General features: G+C 38.0%; 1 non-coding gene across 1 annotated transcript; it reads left to right on the forward strand.

Moving 5' to 3' along the window:
• Nucleotides 1-9: 9 nt before the first annotated feature.
• On the forward strand, nucleotides 10-116 carry LOC131023978 (small nucleolar RNA R71). Its single transcript, XR_009101577.1, has one exon. It is a non-coding gene; the product is annotated as a small nucleolar RNA R71 (small nucleolar RNA).
• Nucleotides 117-22,499: the final 22,383 nt, after the last annotated feature.

Genomic DNA, 22,499 nt, shown 5'->3' on the forward strand with positions numbered 1-22,499 from the left:
TTTTGATCCAAACCATGGTTGGGACACTTCCTTATCATCTCTTTGAATCTCTCCCAAGCTTCATAGAAGGTCTCTCCATCGAATTGATGAAATTGGACAATGTCCTTCTTCATCTTCATTGTCTTACTTGGAGGGAAGAACTTGATAAGGAACTTTTGAGCCATTTTCTCCCATGAAGTGATGGAACCAATCTCCAAAGATTGATACCACGTCTTGGCTATGCCCCTTAGTGAGAAGGGAAAGAGTCGGAGTCGAATGGCATCCTCCGGGACTCCATTTATCTTGATAGTATCGCATATCTCCAAGAAATTGCCAAGATGTCCATTCGGGTCATCTTGAGAAAGACCGGCAAATTGATTTTGTTGCACCATGTTGATGAGACTCGCCTTGAGTTCAAAATTGTTGGCATTGATTCTTGGGGCATGCACTCCCCCTTGTTGGACCACGGGTTGGAACATATTGCTAATAGGTGGTGGTGGTGGTGCATTCCTTCGAGCCTCTTGCTCATTGATACGCCCTTGCATAGCCTCCAATTGTCTTTGGAGTTGGAGGATCAATTCTTGATTTTCCATCATGTTTCCCTCCATTTCTTTCTCTCTTATTGCTCTTGCTTTGTTGTGTCGGCAAAATGCTTCAACCTCAAGGTTAATGGGTATAAGAGGTGCACCCTTAGACCTTGTGTTCATACACTACCTACCAACCAAAAAGAAACAAAGAGTCAAGACACAATCTTAAAATTGAAAATAAAAATAAAGCAAGTAAAATGTCCAAAGTAGTTAAGCACAATGATTCAAAATATCACAAGTAATCAAACTAAACTAATCCCCGGCAACGGCGCCAAAAACTTGTTCGCTAATATTTTCACCACGCCGCAAGTATACGGTGTAGTTGCAATATAGGGAAGCAAGGTCGTATTCCACAAGGATTAGTAGTCAAATTCTAGTGATTACCTTAAGTCATTATGCTAGAGCTATTTAGACTAAACAAGGAGGTGAGTGGTTTGATTAACTAACAAATTCAAAGACAAAATAAGAACAATCAAACAAAGTGGATTAATTAAGTGATGAAGGTGGTTTAGGGATTAGGCAACGATGGATTAGCAATGGACTTCAATTAGCTCAATATTAGTCTTGATATTCCTATTTATCTAGAGTGATCTCCCCACTAGTTCTAGCCCCCTCCCGGACGACTAAAACTGTAGATTACGGGTCATAGTTGCCGTCCCCGGTCAACTTCTAACCTATAACTCCCAAGAGCACAAATGATCGGTAAACTCTCACCCAACTCTCAACCTCCCGGTTTATTGAGTCAATATGTTTCAAGCTCCTAATCTATTATGATTATCCTCTCCCAATTCAAATCACAAATTAGAAATGCATAGAAAGTGACCAACAATCCATACAAGAATTAAAGCTAGGGCTTGAAAAGATAATAACAAGGAAATAATCAAGACATATATTAAACATAATAATCAATCCATCACATAATCAACTAGCCTAATCCCCAAACCAATGGGGGATTTTATCCAAACATGTTCACAAACAACAAACCTAAATCAAAGAAATACATAAATGAAAGAGAGAGTAAGAAGTGACAAATCCTATTAATGAGCTTTCTCCAATCTTCTCTCCTCTTCAATGCATTCAATCTTGGTAAAAAGATGTGGTAATGGAGGCTAGGGTTTGGTGTGGAGGAATTGGGGAAGATGGAAAATGGGTGTGTTTGAGGTTGGGGAAGATGAATAATGTGAGGAAAAGGGGGAGAAAGGGGTTTAAGGGCTGAAAAACGCGACTCCGCTCTTTTCCCGCGGTCATGGCCCGCGCCCGTGGTGCTCAAACGTGGGCAAAACTCAGGGAACCCGCGGTCCCGCCCCGCGGCCGCGGGTGGTGACCGCGGTACACCCCTGGAATTGGGAACAGCTGACCCGCGGTCCCACCCCGCGGCCGCGGGTGGTGACCGCGGGGTACTGGGCGTTTTGCACAGTCCGCTCGTTTTGCTCCGTTCTCCCTCGTCCGGACTCGGATTTGGTCGCCGTTTGCGCTCACGGATTCCTCTCGAGACGTACTTCAATCTCATATCTTCAAAATGCTCCAATTAATCCTTTATTTTTCCTGAAATTACTCCAAAACTACACCAAGATATCAAATCTTCATAAAACTAAATATTCGGGCACAAACAAGCATTCACAAGCAAAACATGAAGGGAAATGACAACAAAACATGTGGAATTGAGGTATGAAAACCATGTTTGTCACGACACAACGGGCGCTGGGTATTCCCCGCGACCGAGCTGTGGAATTTTCAGCGCCCGAACAACATTTTCAGCGCCCGCTGGCTTTTCCCCTCGCCCGCTGGCCTCTCTCCCTCGCCCGTTGCTCGATCCCGTGCCAGAGGCCAAAGCCTCAGCGATCGAGGCTCCTTACCATCCCCCGCCCGAGGCCAAAATCCAAGCGGTCGAGGCACTTGCTCCCGCGCCCGCTGGCCATCCCAACGGTCGAGCTCCTCCCTAGCCCATCGCCCGAGCTCCCTCATTCCAGCGATCGAGGCCTTCTTCCTCCGCGCTCGAGCACAAGGCCCAGCGCCCACTAGGCCTTCCTTTCTTCAATTGTCGCGCTCAAGTTTTTAAGAGAAGGAAGAAACGTATTTTATGGGAATGACACTATTTAAAGAGCTCGACTGCTATTTTTGAACTATCACTTCTGCCATCGTTCCGGACACCAGTTTTCCTAGTTAGGGTTTATTGGCTTTCATTCTTCAGTCTTACGCCTAGAATAATTCGTAGTTAAAGATTTATTTCCAGTTATCATCAATCACTGTAAGTTTCTATTTATTGTCTAGATAAACTCTGAGAATTATGCTTTCAATACAATCTCTATTATTTCTTTCTGTATGCTCTTTAGATTTATTCTAGTTAATAATTTTATTCCCTGTCTAGATAATTGTTATTTATATTGCGCAATTAGTTTAATGAATTATTGTTTTTCCTCAAGAACGCTAGCGTAGATTTCCATGCTTTTTATTCCTACGTATTATTTTAGTTCTTGCCTAGATAATTTTACTTGCTTTATTTGTTGCCTAGATAATTTACATGCTTTATTTTAATTACGCGCTAGATAAAAAGAGAGAGAGAGATAGTCAGCCCCTTAAATCTTGATTAAAGTGTTTAGGTTTATTTTCTGTTATCTGTGTGCAACACGAGAGAACACCCTATTAAGCCTTCCTTGAGAGACGACTTGGGTTAGCTTATTCCACTGCAATTGACCTCGTACGATTGCGAGTCAATTCATAGGTGTTTTGAGTTTAGTCAAATTTTGGTGTCGTTGCCAGGGAAGGCTTTAGGCGTTTTATTGTGTTGCTTTGTTTTCTGTGTTTATTTTATTTCTTTCTTTTGATTCAGTTATTTTCTCCCTTATGTGCGTTTGATCCGTTTGTTAGTGTTGTGCATGCAGGGACACCGTAGTCTGAAAAGAAAATTGGTGCTTCCTTTGGACAACATTAATCGTGGTGTGTTCAGATGAAATTGCAGCAAGAATTTATTTCCAAACCGCAGGGAGGAGTCTGAATCCAGTTTAAACAGTTCTGTGGAAAAAGATCGTGAATGAATAGAAAGTTTTTATTCAGATACCAATCTGGAGGACACTGCAGAATCTGACTCTGACCGTTCTGAAGAGTCTGTCGCAAAAGAAAAAGAAAAGATGGCTAATCTGCAGTACATGAGAAATTTTGCTCGGCCTGTCATTGAGGCCACGAGTTCAGCTATAGTTCTTCCTACTGCCGTAAGGAATTATAGTCTGAAGCCCACTGATATCAAACTCGTTTCCACTCTTCTATGGGCTACCTAATGAAGACGCCTTGAAGTTTGTCCGAGATTTCTGCACCCAAGTGCAGACCTTCATGTTGCTAGAAATCACAGAAGATTAGCTGAAGCTTAAATGCTTCCAGTATGCATTGAAGGATAGAGCAACGAACTGGCTGTTATCTCTGCCGCCGAATTACATTAATAATTGGGGATAAGCCTGTCAAAAATTCATGCTTAAGTATTATCCCAATCACAAAACGCAGGAAATTCGTACCCATATTATGAATTTCATCCAATGAGGCATGGGAGAGATTTCAGGAGCTGCTCCAGCAATGCCCCCAGCATCAATTGCCTCATGTGATGTTGAGTCAATTTTTCTATGATGGATTGGTTCAGACTGCTCAATTCATGGTGGACAGTACTGCAGGAGGGAATATAGCCAGCGTTTGCAGAGCTCAATCAGATTTTCCAGACTTTAGCAGAAAGCTCCAAACAGAAGTTGATTCGTGGAAAACGGGTTGAGGCAAGTGCTGTAGAACCGACTGGCAATCTGCAAAAGCAGATGGCCGAGATGATGAGGGAGCTGCAGCGGCTAAAGATGAGAAAGGTAGAAAATCCTCTTGTGAGAGAGCAGAATACAGAAGGCTGTGAAATCTGTGGTGATTTTAGCCATAGAATTAATGAGTGTCACAGAATGGGAGAATGCACGGCAGAAGGACAAGCTGAAGTATATTCTGCTCAAGGATATCCAAAACAGATCCCAGTTTAATCAAGGTCTGCAGAATTCTGGATAGAGAAATCAAGCTTCTAGGGGATCATGAGTAAATCAAGAAAATCAGTTTCGCATACCACAGTAGATGGGATATCAGAACCAGCAGCAGTATTTCTCACCGCAGCAAAAAAAATTTGCGCCGCAGTAGCAGAATTTTCCTTAGCAGTACAATCAAGGCTCAGTGCAGCAAAACAATTTTGAGCCTCAGCAGCAGCAGTACCAACACTCGGGACCATCATTGGAGGACACGATGCAGCCATTTATGCAAGCTAGCAAGCAAGCGATGGAGGCTCAGAGTGCTACCATCAAGCGCCTTGAGACTACAGTTGGGCAACTCATAGAGGCTTTGAATCAGTTGCAGCAGCCGCAGTAAACTGGAAACCCACATCTGCATCAAGCTCATGCTATTGAGCTTGTCCAGGAAGATGCCCAAAGGACCGCGGAAAAGTTGAGGAGCAAAACAGTGGAAGCTATAAAGGCTATCCAACGTCCCAGTCCGCCTCTGCCGCCTGTCATTGTTAAGTCAACCCAACCTGTACCGAAGCAAGGAGATCCCGACAGCTTCATTTTTGGTATTGGGTTGGAAAGAGTTGGAGAGGTTTCGGGTATGCTTGATTTGGGTGCGGCGGTCAATTTGATGCCATTTGACATTTTTGAGAAGCTGGGGAAGACGAGCTGAAGTGCACTGATATGAGAATTCAGCTAGCTTACGGTTCTATTAGCAGCCCACGTGGACTTTTGAAGGATGTCGAAGTCACGGTGAGAGGAATCAAAGTGTTAGCGGATTTTGTGGTGCTGGATGCAGGGAAAGGATTTAGAGGAGAGAACAGCCATCTCGTTCTGCTTGGCACTACCCATACACGCATTGATGTGGGGTCGGGAACTTCGAGTATGGCCGGGTCAGAAAGATCGGTGACATTCTCTGTTTTTTATAAGAAACATGTTATTCCTACTCTTTATTTGCATAACTGCTCTTTTGTTGAGATAATTGACCCTGCAGAAGAGAATTGTATTGTTCATAAATGTCTTGATAATCTGTAGAAGAAATATAATTTTATGCAGGAGAAGGATGAAAATGTGCAGGATCAGTCTCTTGATAACCTGCAAGATGAGGTGGCCATGGAAGAAGAGTCGCTGAACAAGCTGCCACACGAGGAAGAAATTAATATTTGCAAGAATTCCCAGCTCACCGGAAAGAGGATGCAGCAATTGAAAAAGAATTTTTGGACGCGCTACAACACAAGGATGATGTAGTGCAAGGGTTGCAGTGTGTACTGCCTTTAGAGAATAAGGAAGAGGGGAGTCTGCGATTTGGCTCCCGAAAAAGAGTTGTTGGGAAATTTTTGAATGCGATGAGCGTTGTATGCTCATTAAGGAGGACTCGCAGCTGTAATTAAAGAGGATGTGTTTTCACAGGGATTAAGGCAGCTAAAGCTTCAATGTGATTTTAGTTAAGGGTTTCTCTAAGTCGGGCTGGCGACTTTAAAACTAGCGCTGCATGGAAGGCAACCCATGTTTTTCTTCTTAGTTTTCTGTTGTTTTCATTTTTCTTGCTGTTTTGTTGATGTTTTGTTTGGTTGTGTTATGGTGTTTGATGCAGGTTCTGTTCTTTAGGGAGAAATTTTTGTGTAGAAAATAATAATGCTCGGTTCTGTGGAATTGCAGAAACTCATTTCCCCCATTGATGTTTCAGGGAAGTGTTCTCTTACACTTTTGCGCTTTGTTCTAAGTGTGGGGGGAGAGTTTCTGGTGAATGTGTGAGAGTTTATTTCTGTGCTTAATTGGTGGGGCAGATGGTCCCCTTGTATTTAGTGAATGTTTGAAATTGAGCTTGTCTGTATTGATTTTTGGAAGTGATGGTTTTTGATGTGATTTTCAGGTTAGTGTTGATTGGTGGTTATTCTGATTTTTCTTTTTATACATGTTTCTTGTTGGTGCAAATGAATTATGAGTTTTTTTTGTTGCAATGCTTTTGTAAGCAACTAAAACATGATTTGTCCAGTAGTTGCTAGAGGGAGTGTTGTCAGTATGATTGCCTACGTTCGTATCTATTTGTGTGAAGTGGTTTGAATTATGAGATATTTGACAGCTCTGAGTCTCTGCTCCTCTAGTTTATCTATGAGCATGGGAGACCACGTGAGAAGACTTTGGATTATCTTCAAAAGGCTTTATTTCATGAATCTTGGCTTAACTGTTGAAATTAAAGAAAGAACTTCTAAAGAGAACACAAAATTATGAAAAAGGAAATAGTTTTAAAGTGAGATATTGATTATAAAGGCGATCACATTAGGGAATTCACTTCTAGCGGAGAATTGGGTCTGACCGAATCTTTTGTTTTGCAGTCGTGTTGCTTCTTCAACTCTAAGTACTTGCATCATCTAGAGACATGTGTTTTTTTTGTGAAAAATCTTGAATTGGCTTGTTGAATGTTTGGTTGGAAATGAGCATCGTTGAACCATCTCTTTATTGGATTCATACTGATTTTGCTTGAGGACAAGCACAAGGTTAAGTGTGGGGAGGTTGATTTATGCCTAATTGATTCATATTTTGGGTGTTTATGTGCGTTATGGGTTTATGTTTTTGGTTTAGTTCACTCAGTAATTGATCGATTTGAGCTTATGTGCTTATTTTGTTGTCTCAGGATTGGATGCTCTAATTGATTAATTAGTGAAAAAATATAGAGTTTGAATATGGCTGATTGGTCTTCACAAGAATCGTAGCTCATCTCGATAGGAGTTCTTAGGCAAAAACGGATCCAAAATTGGACTTGTAACGAGGGAGAGCGTGCCGAAACAAAAACATCGCGCAGTGCAATCCGCGCGTGAGCGACCCAGCGGGCACTGGGTATTACCCGCGATCGAGCTGCGTGATTTTCAGCGCCCGAGCAGCATTTTCAGTGCCCGCTGGCCTCTCTCCCTTTCCCGTTGCTAGATCCCGCGCCCGAGGCCAAAGCCTCAACGGTCGAGGCTCCTTGCCATCCCACGCCCGAGGCCAAAATCCCAGCGGCCGAGGTACTTTTTACACCCTGCAACCGAGGCCCCATTCCAGCAGTCGAGCTCCTTGCTCCCGTGCCCGCTGGCCATCCCAGCAGTCGAGCTCCTCGCCAAGTCCGCGCCCACTAGCTAAAGCCAGCGGTCGAGCTCCTCCCTAGCCCATCGCCGGAGCTCCCTCATTCCAGTGGTTGAGGCCTTCTTCCTCCGCGCTCGAGCCTAAGGCCCAGCGCCCACTGGGCCTTCCTTTCTTCAATTGTCGCGCTTTAGTTTTTAAGAGAATGAAGAAACGTGTTTTATGGGAATGACACTATTTAAAGAGCTGGACTGCTCTTTTTGAACTATCACTTCCGCCATCATTCCGGACACCAGTTTTCCTAGTTAGGGTTTATTGGCTTTCATTCTTCATTCTTACGCCTAGAATAATTCGTAGTTAAAGATTTATTTTCAGTTATCTTCAATTACTGTAAGTTTCTATTTATTGTCTAGATAAACTCTGAGAATTATGCTTTCAATATAGTTTCTATTATTTATTTCCGTATGCTCTTTAGATTTATTCTAGTTAATAATTTGATTCCTTGTCTAGATAATTGTTATTTATATTGCACAATTAGTTTAATGAATTATTGCTTTTCCTCAAGAACCCTAGCGTAGATCTCCATGCTTTTTATTCCTGCGTATTATTTTAGTTCTTGCCTAGATAATTTTACTTGTTTTATTTCTTGCCTAGATAATTTACATTCTTTATTTTAATTACGCTCTAGATAAAGAGAGAGAGAGAGAGAGAGAGAGAGAGTCAGCCCCTAAAATCTTGATTAGAGTGTTTAGGTTTATTTTCTGTTATCTGTGTGAAATATGAGAGAACACCCTGTTTAGCCTTCCTTGATAGACGACTTGGGTTAGCTTATTCCACTGCAATTGTCCTCGTACGATTGCGAGTCAATTCATAGGTGTTTTGAGTTGAGTCAGAGTATCAGGTACCCAATACCCGGTAAACTCGGGCTGATGGTTGGGATCAGGTATGGCATTGGTCAATTTTGCAGGTATTGTGTATACTTGAATACTCGGCTAATCGATTATTTTTTTAATTTAATAGTTTTTATACACAATGAAACACATTACTAAGTACCGTGAAATTAGACAAAACTTGAAGCAAAACCCTACGTTTGAACACTGCCTCTAGTCGTGGCTCTTACCCCAACGACCTTGCCATGACATCTGCCTGCCCCCGACCTCCGCCTGTAGCCGCCAACGGTTATTTCCTTTGCCTTGGTCGCCCAATTGCTTGTCTCGCTTTTGCGGCTGGTAATGTTAATAGGATAATTTGTATCCAAAGTGATATTCAAACTACCCATCTCTAGAAGATTCAAGAACTTGGATGCTTAAGAGTCTCATTGGGATACATGAATCAAAGTTAATGATAGATGCATTAATTGTAATCAAGAGTCTCTTTAGTCATCAGTGTGTAATCCTATAAATAGTCGTTATGTTCTACCATTTGATTTATTAGACTGAACAAGTTTCATCTATTCAAGAGAGTTCATAATATTTCCTCCAAATTATATTTGATCTTGTTTCACTTATAATAACAAACCCAATAGGTCATTTATTCTTCCTTTTGTCAAGGCTTTCAATTGATTCCCCTGTCACAATCCACAACGACGACGAGACTAGTAGCGACAACAGTAGCACCCCATTTGGCTAATTGGCTTCATTAATATTTGAAATAATTTTTTTTCTTGTGCAAGGGTAGACTTTTGCTAAACTAATTATGTTGGGTCCCTGTGGGGTACTGAACTGGTGTACGGGGGGGATACACCAGCTGGCTTTTTCGTTGAAAACTGAAACTGAAACTGATGTGAAGTGAGTGAGAGATCAGTTTAAGAAACGGGTTCAAGGCTGAGACTGATAATGAGTCAGTCAATTAACTTCAGTGTGAGGAACTAGTCGACAAACAGAAGTTTAGTTTAGGGTTCAACCTTTTCAATTTTGAAATCAGAGAATTATTAGAAATCTTATTGACTGTCGTAAGACTTGTCAGTTAGATTGATAACATTTAAGCGGAAGCGATTTGAAATAGCCTTTAGTGACACATAGTATCAGTTTTAGGGTTTATCCTTTAGATTATCAATCTTCAGTGTGAGTCAGAATGAGTGCGCAGATAAGAATTGAAAAACTGAAAGCAATAAAGAACACAAGGATTTTTACGTGGTTCAAAATACTGATTCCTACATCCACGGTCAGTAGATCACACTGACAATCGATTAAGCTCGTGCTTACAGGTGCACGACAAACCTTATAACTGAAAAATCTTTTCAGTGCCAACACGTTGGGTTGGACTTCTCTTTCTTAGCTTACTGGTGCTAAGTAAACCACACGTCTAGCTTGCGGGTGCTAAACAATCTAGTGTTCAGACAACTGTCTCGAACACTCTCTCAAACACTCTTTTCTCACACTTGAAAAGGAGTTCGAATTCCAACTAGGATTACTGAAAACAGGTTCTCAGTAATCAGTTTCTAGGCTAATGATTTGAATGTATATGCCTAAGAAAACTAAGAGAATGTATGTTATCAGTTAGATTGATAGTTACTGCAATGGGTATTCTCTTCTTCGGTTCAAACTTGATTGTAGTGAGTTAGCTAGCTCTTGAGTTCGACAGAGTTTCAGCTTTGTGCGTTGAATCAGTGAAGAATGATGTTGATCCTTGAGCTCTATTTATAGGTAGCGCCTTGAGAGAGATCCGTTGGAGGAGGTATGACTTCAATTTTCTGTTATTGTGACTCAGATTTAAATTTGGGCTAAGGTCATCAGTCTTCACCCTCTCTAAACTGAAAGAAGTATCGTCATTTCTATTGCAGGAGAGGGTGCTGCATAATAAAGCAGCATGAAAAGAGAAACTCCGTATTCTGAAGGCCGATTATACAGATCTTCGAATTAAATGCAGTCGTACTTGCATGCTTTCCACGTGGCTTCATTTGAAATGAATGAGACAACCTTAAATTGAAGAATCGGTTTGGGACAGAGAATAAGTCCGAGGTTTCAATTGATACTTTACTTCAGTATCAGTCTCCACTTTATCCAACGTGGCATGTATCAATGTTTTCCTAACACTGATACTTCAGTATACGAGTCCTTCAGTATGAGTCAGCAGTCTCGAGTCTCTTGGTCTTCAGTTTTGACTGGAACTTCAGTTTTCGGAACTTCAGCCTTCAGACTTCAATGCTTCGGCTCTTCAGTCTTCAGTCTTCAGACTTTAGTCTAGCTAAAACATGGACTCTAACACTTGAGTCCATAATTACTCTAGTCTGGTGAAAGATAAACTAAGTGTTTTGGAATCATCAAAACAAAGATATGATATTTCTATTAATTTCCCAACAAATTATGAAATTAACTATTTAATATATTTAAATTAGTACATATTGGATTTGGTAAATTTAGTTTTGCTTCTCTTGCACTTTTGCATAATCTAGTGGGTTACTGCCACTTAATTAAATTACAAAATCAAAACCACCAAACGTATAACGTATTGACGTCTTGGTGAAATAATATGTCCTGTTTTGTGGGTACCCAAATACCCGCATCGCGTATTAGGATACCCGACAAAGTATGTCGGATTGGATGCGAATAGGCGAAATAGGGTATTTTTGGGATAGGGTACCCACAAAATTTAGGTATGATACCCGACCTGATTAGACACCCCTAATCCCTTCATCCACCGGCCATCAACATCCACTCTTTACCTTTCTTTCTTTGTACAATAAGGGTCGGCCATGGCATGGCTAGCAAAGGCAATAATCTAGGGCCCGTCATTTTATGGGTCTTTTTTTTACATAAGTCTGTGGGGGGGGGGGGGAGAGAAAGGGGTTCTATTGAGAAATTAAATATTTTGCGAAATTGAGAATCGGAGAACATATCAATTATTTTGATGAACAAGCATTTTGGTTTAGGGTTCGAATCCTGAAGTGATAAGATTTTCAACATATTGTCTGTTCATCAAAATAATTGACTTGTTCATCAAAATTATTGATATGTTCAATGTTTTGCAATTTCGCAAAATATTTAATTTCTCAATGGAACCTCTCTCTCTCTCTCTCTCTATCTATATATATATATATATATATATATATGTGTGTGTGTGTGTGTGTGTGTGTGTGTGTGTGTGTGTGTGTTTTATTTGGGGCTAAAAATTGTACCCACTTAAATAAAACAAAAAATTATGAGTTGGTCTTGCATGCAGTTAATCGCATGGTACGCGGCGCATCAACATATATATTATAAATTTTGGTAAACAAAATTAAAACTATAGTGTGGTGCAATGGCAATAACCGCACCTTATTTCCTTATCCCCAGGTAGGGTTGTAAATGAACCAAGCCGCTCGCGAACTATTCGGGGCTCGGCTCGAGTTGAATTCGAGCACGAATCCGAGCTCCATAAAATTATCGAGCTGAACTCGAGCCTGTATATGTTCGGTTCATACCTTCGCGAGCCTATTCGCGAATAGGTTCGCAAATAGGTTCACGAATAATCCCGCAAATAGGATCACGAATATGTTCGCGAATATGTTCATTAAATAATATTTTATATATTTCATTATTAAATATTTTCATAATAATAAAAATAATTCTCATAATTAAAAAAATTACAACTAACTTGACAAATTATCTATTGTCAAACATAAATTATAAATTATGACTCATAAATAGTTTAGAAATATATGGACTATAATTTTTTATTTTAATGAAACCTTAAGATATAAATAATTCGAATCGAGCTCGAGTTCGAGCTCGAAATTCGAGCCGAGCTCGAGCTCGAGATAAACGAATAATTAACGAGCCAAATTCGAATCAAACTCGAGCTTAGTGTTATATAGGCGGGCCGAGCTCGAGCTCATTTTAAAGCTCCAATTCGAGCTCGAGCCAAGCCGAGCCAAATTTTCACGAATCGAGCCCGAGCCTGGAGATATTCGGCTCGGCTCGGTTCATATTAAACCCTATCCCCAAGGGCAGGGGTTTGAAACCCACTTATGGCGTTTTTTTTTTTTCTCCTTCTTCCTCTTTTTTTTTGCTTGCATTTTCTTTCTCCTTTTTTTCCTCTCCCCCCTCTTTTCCTCTTTTTTTTGCCTGGTTTTTTTCCCCCTTTTTCCTCTTTTTTTTCTTATTTTTTACAATATTTTTTGCTTTCTTTCTGTTTTAGTTTTTTTTTGTCTTTTTTAGCTCTTTTATTTTCTTTTATTTATCTGTTTAATTTTTTATTTTCATCACTTTTTAAATTTTTTTTTTCTAGTTTTTTCATCTATTTTTTTAGATTACTTTTGTATACATCAAAGTATACTTATGCTAATATAAGTATTTACCTTCATTCAATACAAAATTATATTTTCTAAACCCTGAAAACTAAACCCTAGATCCTAAACACTAAATGTTGAACCCTTATAGGAATATTTACTTTTAATAAACATAAGATATACATTTATTCTTATGAATAAAAATACAATTATCGTGAACAAATGTAATAATTTAGAAACATTACATTGCATCATATCAATAATTATTTTTCCTTACGATAATGATTACTTGACTAAATATACAAAATTACAAGTTATAACGAGTAAAAATAACATTACTTATATATATATATATATATATATATATATATATCAATAATTACTTTTTCTTACAATAATAATTATTTGATCAAATAGCTAAAAGTATAAATTCTCATGAAGAAAAGTAGTAACAATTATCGAGAACAAATATAATGATTTAGAAACATTACATTTCATTGTAACAAATGATTACTTTTTGTTACAACAATAATTACTTGACCAAATAGTTAAGAATAAAAGTATCAACGAGTGAAAATAACATTACTTTTATTCACATCAATAACTACTTTTACTACAAAAATATTTATTTGAGCAAATAAATAAAAGTACAAATTCTCATAAATAAAAGTAATAATTATCGTGAACAAATGTAATAATTTAGAAACATTACATTACATAATATCAATAGTTACTTTTCTTTACGACAATGATTACTTGAATAAAAGTAACAATTATTATAAACAATTATTACTTTTATTTATGAGAATTTGTACTTTTAGTTATTTGCTCAAATAAATATTTTTGTAAGTAAAAGTAGTTATTGATGTGAAGAAAAGTAACGCTATTTTCACTCGTTAATATTTTTATTCTTAACTATTTGGTTAAGTAATTATTGTTACAATGAAATGTAGTGTTTCTAAATTATTGCATTTGTTCACGATAATTGTTACTTTTATTCATGAGAATTTATATCTTTAGTTATTTGATCAAATTATTATTATTGTAAGAAAAAGTAATTATTGATATGTATAATTATTTGATCAAATAATTATTATTTTAAAAAAGCAAAAAATATTGTAAAAAATAAGGAAAAAAAAAAGAGAAAAAAAATGCAGGCAAAAAACAGAGAAAACAGAGGGAAAAAGGCAAAAAAAAATGTAATTTTTGTTTTAATATATAGATTCGTGTCGGGATGGACCATGCGGTCAACCACACGCAAAGTTTTGCGAAAAATTATTTATATCAGAGAAAACGTAATTGAGGCATTGAGAGTTGAGACGACTCTCTTTTTGATTCTTTTCTCGTTTTTCTGCGTGATTTTTCAACTTTTTTCTTCTCTTTTCCCTAAACAACCGCCCGAAGCCAAAAATATCATTAACAAAAAATTTAAACTTTAGACTATGACAGTAAATAGAAATCGGAATAAATCACAAATCATGTATCTACAATCTTTTAATATTCTGTCATTTTTTTCCAATCTACAAAGAATACACACTACATTTCTAGAAGAATGGAAGATTCTCCATTCATTTGAATCAAATCCCTGAACTGATGAAATTCTTTTGGTTGACGAAAATGAATTGAAGTGAATTCCTTTGATTCACGCTGGGAAGACAAGCAGTTTCAAAAATTGGGCCAATAGAAAAATAGTTTGGGCTTAACAAATTAATAATTGATCACCGACTAAATAATTGGGCTTTTGCTCTTTTGGGGGTGATATTAATATTTATAGATTTAAATTTAAATACTGTTGAACAGAGCTTATAATCTCGTTATAAAAGTTGTTTTGAAGAGTTTATAAATTTTTCAAAAGTATTTGACAAAATAAATTCATAAACAACTTATAAATTGTAAAAATAAGTTTCAACAGCTTATAAAGCTCATCAAAAGACAAATTCCAAAATTTCAACGTATTTTTCCATAATGTTATACTCCCTCCGTCCCGCGAGTCTTGACACGTTTGGGTTCGGCACGGAAATTAAGGAGTTGTAGATTAGTGTTTTAAGTGTGTAATTAATAAAGTGTAAAATTGATAAAGTAGGAGAGAGAATGTAATAAAAGTGATAAAGTAGGAGAGAGAATATAATAAATGTGATAAAGTAAGAGAGATAAGGTAATAATTATTGCCCAAAAAGGAAACGTGTCAAGATTCGTGGGACGGCCCAAAAAGGAAAACGTGTCAAGACTCGCGGGACGGAGGGAGTAAGTTCTAAGCAACATTCATTTTACAAAAATAACTCTTATGATTTGTTATTTTCATCATACAGATACCCTTAGAGTTTCATTTCCCTCCAACTCCAATTCTATCTATTTAACTATGTTTTTTTCTCTTTAATTCATAATTTTCTCATTAGCTTATAAGCTTAATTATTCAATTATTTTAATAACTCATAAGCTCATAAAATATTGCATCTTATAAGCTTTTAAAATATAGGGCAAATTGCATGAAAATGACCCACTTTATACCAAAATATGATTTTTTAATAATCTTTTCAATTGTAGCCAACACTTCAACTACCTTTTAATTTGTTGCAATTGACTTTCGGAGTAATTTTCCGGCCAAATTAAATCTAAGTTGGCAGCCGGAATACCAATGTGGCATCAGAAAAGCCAAATCACACCCCACGTCACCCTTCCCTCCCACGTCACCCTCTCTCTCTCTCTCCCCCCATCCCCTTTCCCTCTCTCCCCCATCGGCTCTCACCCTCTCTCTCACTTCCTCCACCGCCGCCACAACCACCCAGAATCTCGAGTTCGACGCCGCTTCACCCAAAACAGAACACACACACAGACGCAGCATGGGGCGGCGGCGCCTCCCTCTACAATTCCGGTGACATCCTGAGCTCTCTCTCTTGTTCGACTCTGAAAAGGACGCACTCCCACCGCCTCTCTTCTCTCTAAACGCCGGACAACCAGCAGCAGCTCATAGCCACCGTCGTCGCCGCCCTAACTCCCGACTCTCATCTCTCTTCATCGGCTGACACTCCCTCACCAACACCACACAACAAGACACAACACTCAGCAACACCACAACACTCTGTTGTGGCATCCCCTTCCGCCGCCGGCTCAACGAACATTTTGGGTAGATCTAGCCTCTCCTTCCGCCGGCGGCTCAACGAACATTTTGGGTAGATCTGGCCTCCCCTTCCGCCAGCGGCTCAACGAACATTTTGGGTAGATCTGGCCTCCCCTTCCGTCGGCGGCTCAACGAACTTTTTGGCTCAACTCGCCGCCGCCGCTCGATTCCTTTCTCTCTCTCTCTCTCTTGGCTAAGGCATTTTCTGGGACCTCCCACCGCTCGACGTCGCTCTTCGGCTTGAGCCGTCTCCTGAAAATTGGCGCCGAGAATCGAGTGGAGAGGAGAGAAAGAGAGGGGGGAGAGGAGGCGGCGGTGGTAGATGGGGGGGAAGGGAAAGCGTCCGACGGCGGTTGTGGCAGCGGTGGAGGAAGTGAGAGAGAAGGTAGGAGCCGATAGGGAGAGGGGGAACTGGGAAGGGGTATGGGGAAGAGAGAGAGAGGGTGACGTAGGAGGATGAGGGGGGAAAAAAGAGAGAGGGTGACGTGGGGGTGACGTGGGGGGAGAGGGGGGTGTGATTTGGCATTTCTGATGCCACGTTGGCATTCCGGTTGCCAACTCAAATTTAATTTGGCCGGAAAATTACTCCGGAAGTCAATTGCAACAAATTGAAAGGTAGTTTAAGTGTTGGCTACAATTGAAAAGATTGTCAAAAAACCAGATTTTGGTATAAAGTGGGGTATCTGTCAAAATTTGAAATTCTTTAATATAAATTTAGTCAAACGCCCTTTAATGAGCCCTTTAATGATATGAATATTGAACTATGAAATAAAATATTATGGCTTAATAATAATGACTTTCGTGCTCGTATAATTTATCTGGGCACGATTATTGGATTTAGCAATTTAATCACATAAAAAAAGAAACAAATAATAATAATAATAATAATAATAATAATAATAATAATAATAATAATAATAATAATAATAATAATAATAATAATAATAGTTTAATCACAAATTCCAAATAAATATTTTAGAACGATTATCAAATTAAAATATAAATTATTTGTCTTGTTCCAAAAATGTCTTGAAATTTTAATAATATCAATCAAATACCTATACTATTGGCATTATACCAAAATGTCATTACTAACTTTTTTGGTGGACCAAATCACTACAATCCTAATGCAACGTTCACAAGCGTCCTATTTATGTGACACTAAATTGGAATTATTAGTAAAATAAATTAATGTTGCTAAAAAATTAGTGAGATATATAATTCAATTTTCATATAAGAAAAATGGTTAAGGTACAAATCCATCCGTAAAGTGGACACCCCTAAAGAGTATCACTCTCCATTCTCGATGTTGGTCCAAATAAACCCACCCTCATAGCCCATGGCCCCATGAAAAGGGTACATTTAAACCCAGCAAGAAAACGGCCATTTTTTTCGCCGTTAACTTAATTTATTTATTTTCCTCTACAGATAAATTGGGATTGGCCGTTGTCTGAGTATCGCCAAATCGTTGAATGTTAGCTGGAGATGGCATCGGCGTGCGTCAACAACATCAGAATGTTGCCGGAGAGCTTCCTCGACTGTCCTATGGCGGCTTTCCCCTCATACGGCTGGTTGAGCTCGAGGATATCGTTCAGCCGCGTGTTTCCCGACGAAGACGCCTCGAAAGTCGCCGCCAATAGGTCATCTCCGAAGCGGCTGCCGAGGGCGCAGAATGCAGATGAGGAGAAGCTAGAGGAGCCAAATCTGGAGGTCTCCTGCAATGATTTCGTTGATTTCGAGTTCCGCCTCAAAGATCCGGTCGCAATGCTTCCCGCCGATGAGCTTTTCACTGATGGAAAACTCGTATCGTTGCAGCTCTCCTCCATCCGACACTCCATGACGTCAGTTCCGGTGTTTTCTAAAGCCAGATCTCAGATACGCCTAATTATCGGCGTTAGAATGAGATATCCTCCAGAGATCCGTATTTGTTTTCACCCAAGGCGACGAGGTGCTCGAGCCGGTGGAAGGAGCTTCTCAGCTTGAAGAAGATGTACCAAAACAGCAATGTAAAGCAGGAGGATCCGAGAACGACATCGGCTCTATCCTCGAATAGCCACAACAAAAATTCAAGGTCGTTTTCTCGCTGTTACAGCGGCGGCGACGGTGCTGGAGGGTTGGAGGGTGAAGGGAGGGGGTCCCACTCAGAAAAAAAAAAATAAGTTAACGACGAGAAAACGGCCATTTTCTCGCTGAGTTTAAATGTACCCTTTTCATGGGCTCTTGGGGTTTATTCGGACCAATGTCGAGAATGGGGAGTGATACGCTCTAGGGGTGTCCACTTCAGGGGTGGATTTGTACCTTAACCCTAAAAAAAATTAGTGAAATATATAATTGGGGTAATTGCCCCTAAATACATTATATTTCCCCATTTTCTGGAATTGCACATCACCTTTAAAATCCACCTCATAATACATAACATTTCTTTTTCTTCTGGGATTGCACATGGTCAGCCAACCACCAACCGGAAAAATGACGTGGATGCCGGAAACACCACATATACACGCCGGAAAAAAAAATTAATTGATGTGGCAGCCATGTAGGAAATTATAATTTTTTTATATTAAATTTGAATTTCCAAAATATAGAATTAAGGCATTAATTTTCCAAATCCCCAATTTTCCCTAAATCCCCTAGTTTTACAATTTTCCCATTCGCAACAAATTGTTGAACGGACAGATCTTTATCGGCTTGCGTCGAACCCGATGGTTGGCCTCCTGACATCGCTGATCGCAACCTTCCATCACTAGATCCCACGAAAACAACAATTTCCCATCAGCCCTGCAGTTCTACCATAATCAACAACACGACAACGATAAATGCATTTAAACTAGCCAAAAAATGATTATATCAACTAAGTTTTCAGCATAGTAGGCCCTGGATAAAGAAAGTAACCCACGCCAAATGCACAATGAATAATTCAAATTGCCGGCTTGTTCGCTTTAATTGAGTTTGTGGAATCTATCCAAATTAGTAGCTGATGTTAGGGGAAAGATCGCAATCTAGGTTAAATCAACGACGACACGTTCGTCTCCCTACCTGATTCGATTCGTCTTGTGAGCCTGAGCCTTGGTCGCTGGTTCATCGCGTGCGCCGGAGCCTTCGCCACCGGTTCGTGTTGGTGTAATCACTAGAGCAAGTGTAATCGCCGGAGCTGGAGCCTCTCTTGGTGTTGGTGTAATCGCTGGAGCTAGGGCAATGTGGAGCAGATCGCTGGACGCTAGGGCAATTGTGGAGCAGATCCAAATTCAAGTCTGAACGCTAGGGCAATTGTGGGGGAAATTGTAAAATTAGGAAATTTAGGGGAAAATTGGGAATTTGGGAAATTAATACCTTAATTCTATATTCTGGAAATTTGAATTTAATAGCAAAAAAAGATACAATTTCCTACATGACTGTCACATCAATTAATTTTTTTTTCGGCATGTATATGTGGCGTTTCCGGCATCCACGTTATTTTTCCGGTTGGTGGTTGGTTGACCATGTGCAATTCCAGAAGAAAAAGAAATGTTATGTATTATGAGACGGATTTTAAAGGTGATGTGCAATTCCAGAAAATGAGGAAATGTAATGTATTTAGGGGCAATTACCCCTATATAATTCAACTTTAGTAATTTCCAACAAAATGGTTACCTCATCTAAAATAGTCCACGTGTACTGACTAGATGGATGCCTGCCATAACACATCAATTTTGAGTTGCCGAACGGTTTTTTGTGGGCCACAAATGAGAAAAAAAAAATTTAAAACGATGAGTATTGTCTTGTAATTTAATTTAGGTTGGATTCTTATTGGAAAAAAAATACTAAAATAATAAGTCAAAAATGATATTTACACTAACTTTAATACTACTCAGTAAAACACATGTCAATCAAATATTCCACTGTCTTATCTCATTACATTCAACAAAGAGCTCCAGCCTTGAAGAAAACAAATGACATGATATATCATGAACAGTTCCAAATTTTTAAGGCGGTTACTTTTGAGTTCCATGTGTGGGACAATCAACGGCTTCATAACGATTGATCATGTTTGCAATCTGCCATTATACAAAGGATAAACATAAAAATGGATTGGAAGTATATATGAAACGTTAATTTAGATAAAATGACCTTCAATCCCTTGAAAGGCCAGATGTATATGTGCCCATTCGTGGGCAAGAAAAGTGATGCACAAATTTTACCAAGGAATAGTTGAGGTTTCGAAAAGGCGGGGCTCGTTTCATCCAAACTTGCAGTGGGCCAACTTGCAGGATAAAATCCAACTCAACAATAAAGTCACGAAAATCAAAACCAAAAATATACTAGTAATTGCGCTTGGAAACAAGGTTAGTTAATGACAAAAAGTGCTATGCATTTTAGGATAATATTTATGTTCGATTCTCTAAAGGCTACAACGACTGGATACTGAAATGTAGTAGTATTACTATTAAATAAATTGTAATGAATGGTGGGAACTGAACTCAGTGAGACGGCTCGGATTTTAGATTACCCATGGATCATTACTTTTTATTTTTTTTTTCAATTTCTCCCCTTTCTTGAAGGCGCTAAATGGAATGCGAATGACTCTAGGTTTAGGGAATAAAAACATGCAAAAATCAAACATGTAATACATAGTGGAGTACTTGTTAAGAGACTCGTATTATATCGCTTAAAGAAACAAAAAATAGACTCGTGTTATATCTATACTAATAGAAAAAAAATGTTTAGGGTACAAAATATAAATTGCTTATTTTATCTATATTACATATTTTATTTTAAGGTTAATTTTATAAATTACACATTATATATTTAGAAGAATACATTAATTCATTAAATTTATTTGATATATATTTATAGCTATTTGATAAGGCTCATAAATAAATATCTCTATCTAATCAAATATATTTAGAAGAATATATATTGATTCATTATATTTACATTAAAATTCTATCTGATTTTCATCTTCTAAACTGCTACATACTTAAAAGAACATATTAATATAGGGGAAGACTAAAATAAGAACAATTCTTAAAATATGGACATAAGAACAATTTTCAGCTCTTAGATCATCAAGATCTACGGTTGATTCGTAATCCTGTTGGATAGATTTATGGTCCTGAATTCGAATCCCAAAAGTAGCAAAAATTTATTTTTCACAGTTCATACCTTTATACAGCGAATTCATACGTGTTCTACATAAAATTCGTTCATTGAGAATTATTCTTATTTTTTATTTTAAGAGGTGTTCTCATGGTAGCCCTTCCCTATTAATATATATATATATATATATATATATATATATATATATATATAGGGGTGGGCTACCGTGAGAGCACATCTTAAAATAAGAAATAAGAGCAATTTTTAATGTATGAATTTTATGTAGAACACGTATGAATTTGCTGTATAAAGGTATGAACTGTGAAAAATAAATTTTTGCTACTTTTGGGATTCGAATTCAGGACCATAAATCTATCCAACAGGATTACGAATCAACCGTAGATCTTGATGATCTAAGGGTTGAAAATGATTCTTATTTTATATCTTAAGAAATGTTCTTATTTTAGCCATTCCATATATATATATATATATATATATATATATATATATATATATATATAGGGGCGCGCTCCAGTGAGACCCCATAATTTTCGTGAAACACTAGGACAATGAATAAGACATACAATACTAATGAACAAAACGTATATCTAATAAACAAGATGTATATACTGATGAAAAATAAAATTTAAAAAATTCGTAATGAATAAGACATATATACTGATGAACAATGCAATATATGCTGATGAATAACAAAATTTAAAATATTCTGCTCCCTCCAGGATTCGAACCCTGCGAAAAAAAATCACCCTCCAGATACAATATCAGCCATAGGATTGATAAAATAAACGCACCAGATCGTGCTCTAGATCTCACTAAAATTAGGGGGTCTCATTGGAGCGGCCCCCTATATATACATACATATATATATATATATATATATATATATATATATATATATATATATATATATATATATATATATATAATACTTCTACATGAATATACCAATTTGTATTAGATTTACATAAAAAATTCTATCTGATTTCATCTTCCATGACTACACAAAAAATATATTTGTGGTTTCACTTCCACTTTTCTACTAAACGAAGAATAACTAGATCTCAAAAATACTATAATAATATTAATTCGTTAAATATACATTAAAATCTATATTATTTGATCTTCCATCGCTACATTAATTAAAAATTTATCTTTGGTTTTATAGTAATCATGAAAAGAATGGTTTTTAAAATTTATTGTCAAATTTATTACAATTATTCAACTCTAACAACTTATTAATGTGAAGTTCATGAATTGTGTGCAATGCGCACACATTCTCTGCTAGTATAAATAAATGTAGGTCCCTAATGAGTATATAATGGTGCATGAGGAGAGCATACACCAGTTAACAACTTTTCGTTTCTTGAAGAGTAGACGAAACGAGTAAGTCCATATAACAATTAACTTTTAAGGTGATTTAAGATTAGCAAACTAGTCGT

This window comes from Salvia miltiorrhiza, chromosome 4 (assembly GCF_028751815.1).
Source record: "Salvia miltiorrhiza cultivar Shanhuang (shh) chromosome 4, IMPLAD_Smil_shh, whole genome shotgun sequence".
NCBI classification, from domain to species: domain Eukaryota; kingdom Viridiplantae; phylum Streptophyta; class Magnoliopsida; order Lamiales; family Lamiaceae; genus Salvia; species Salvia miltiorrhiza.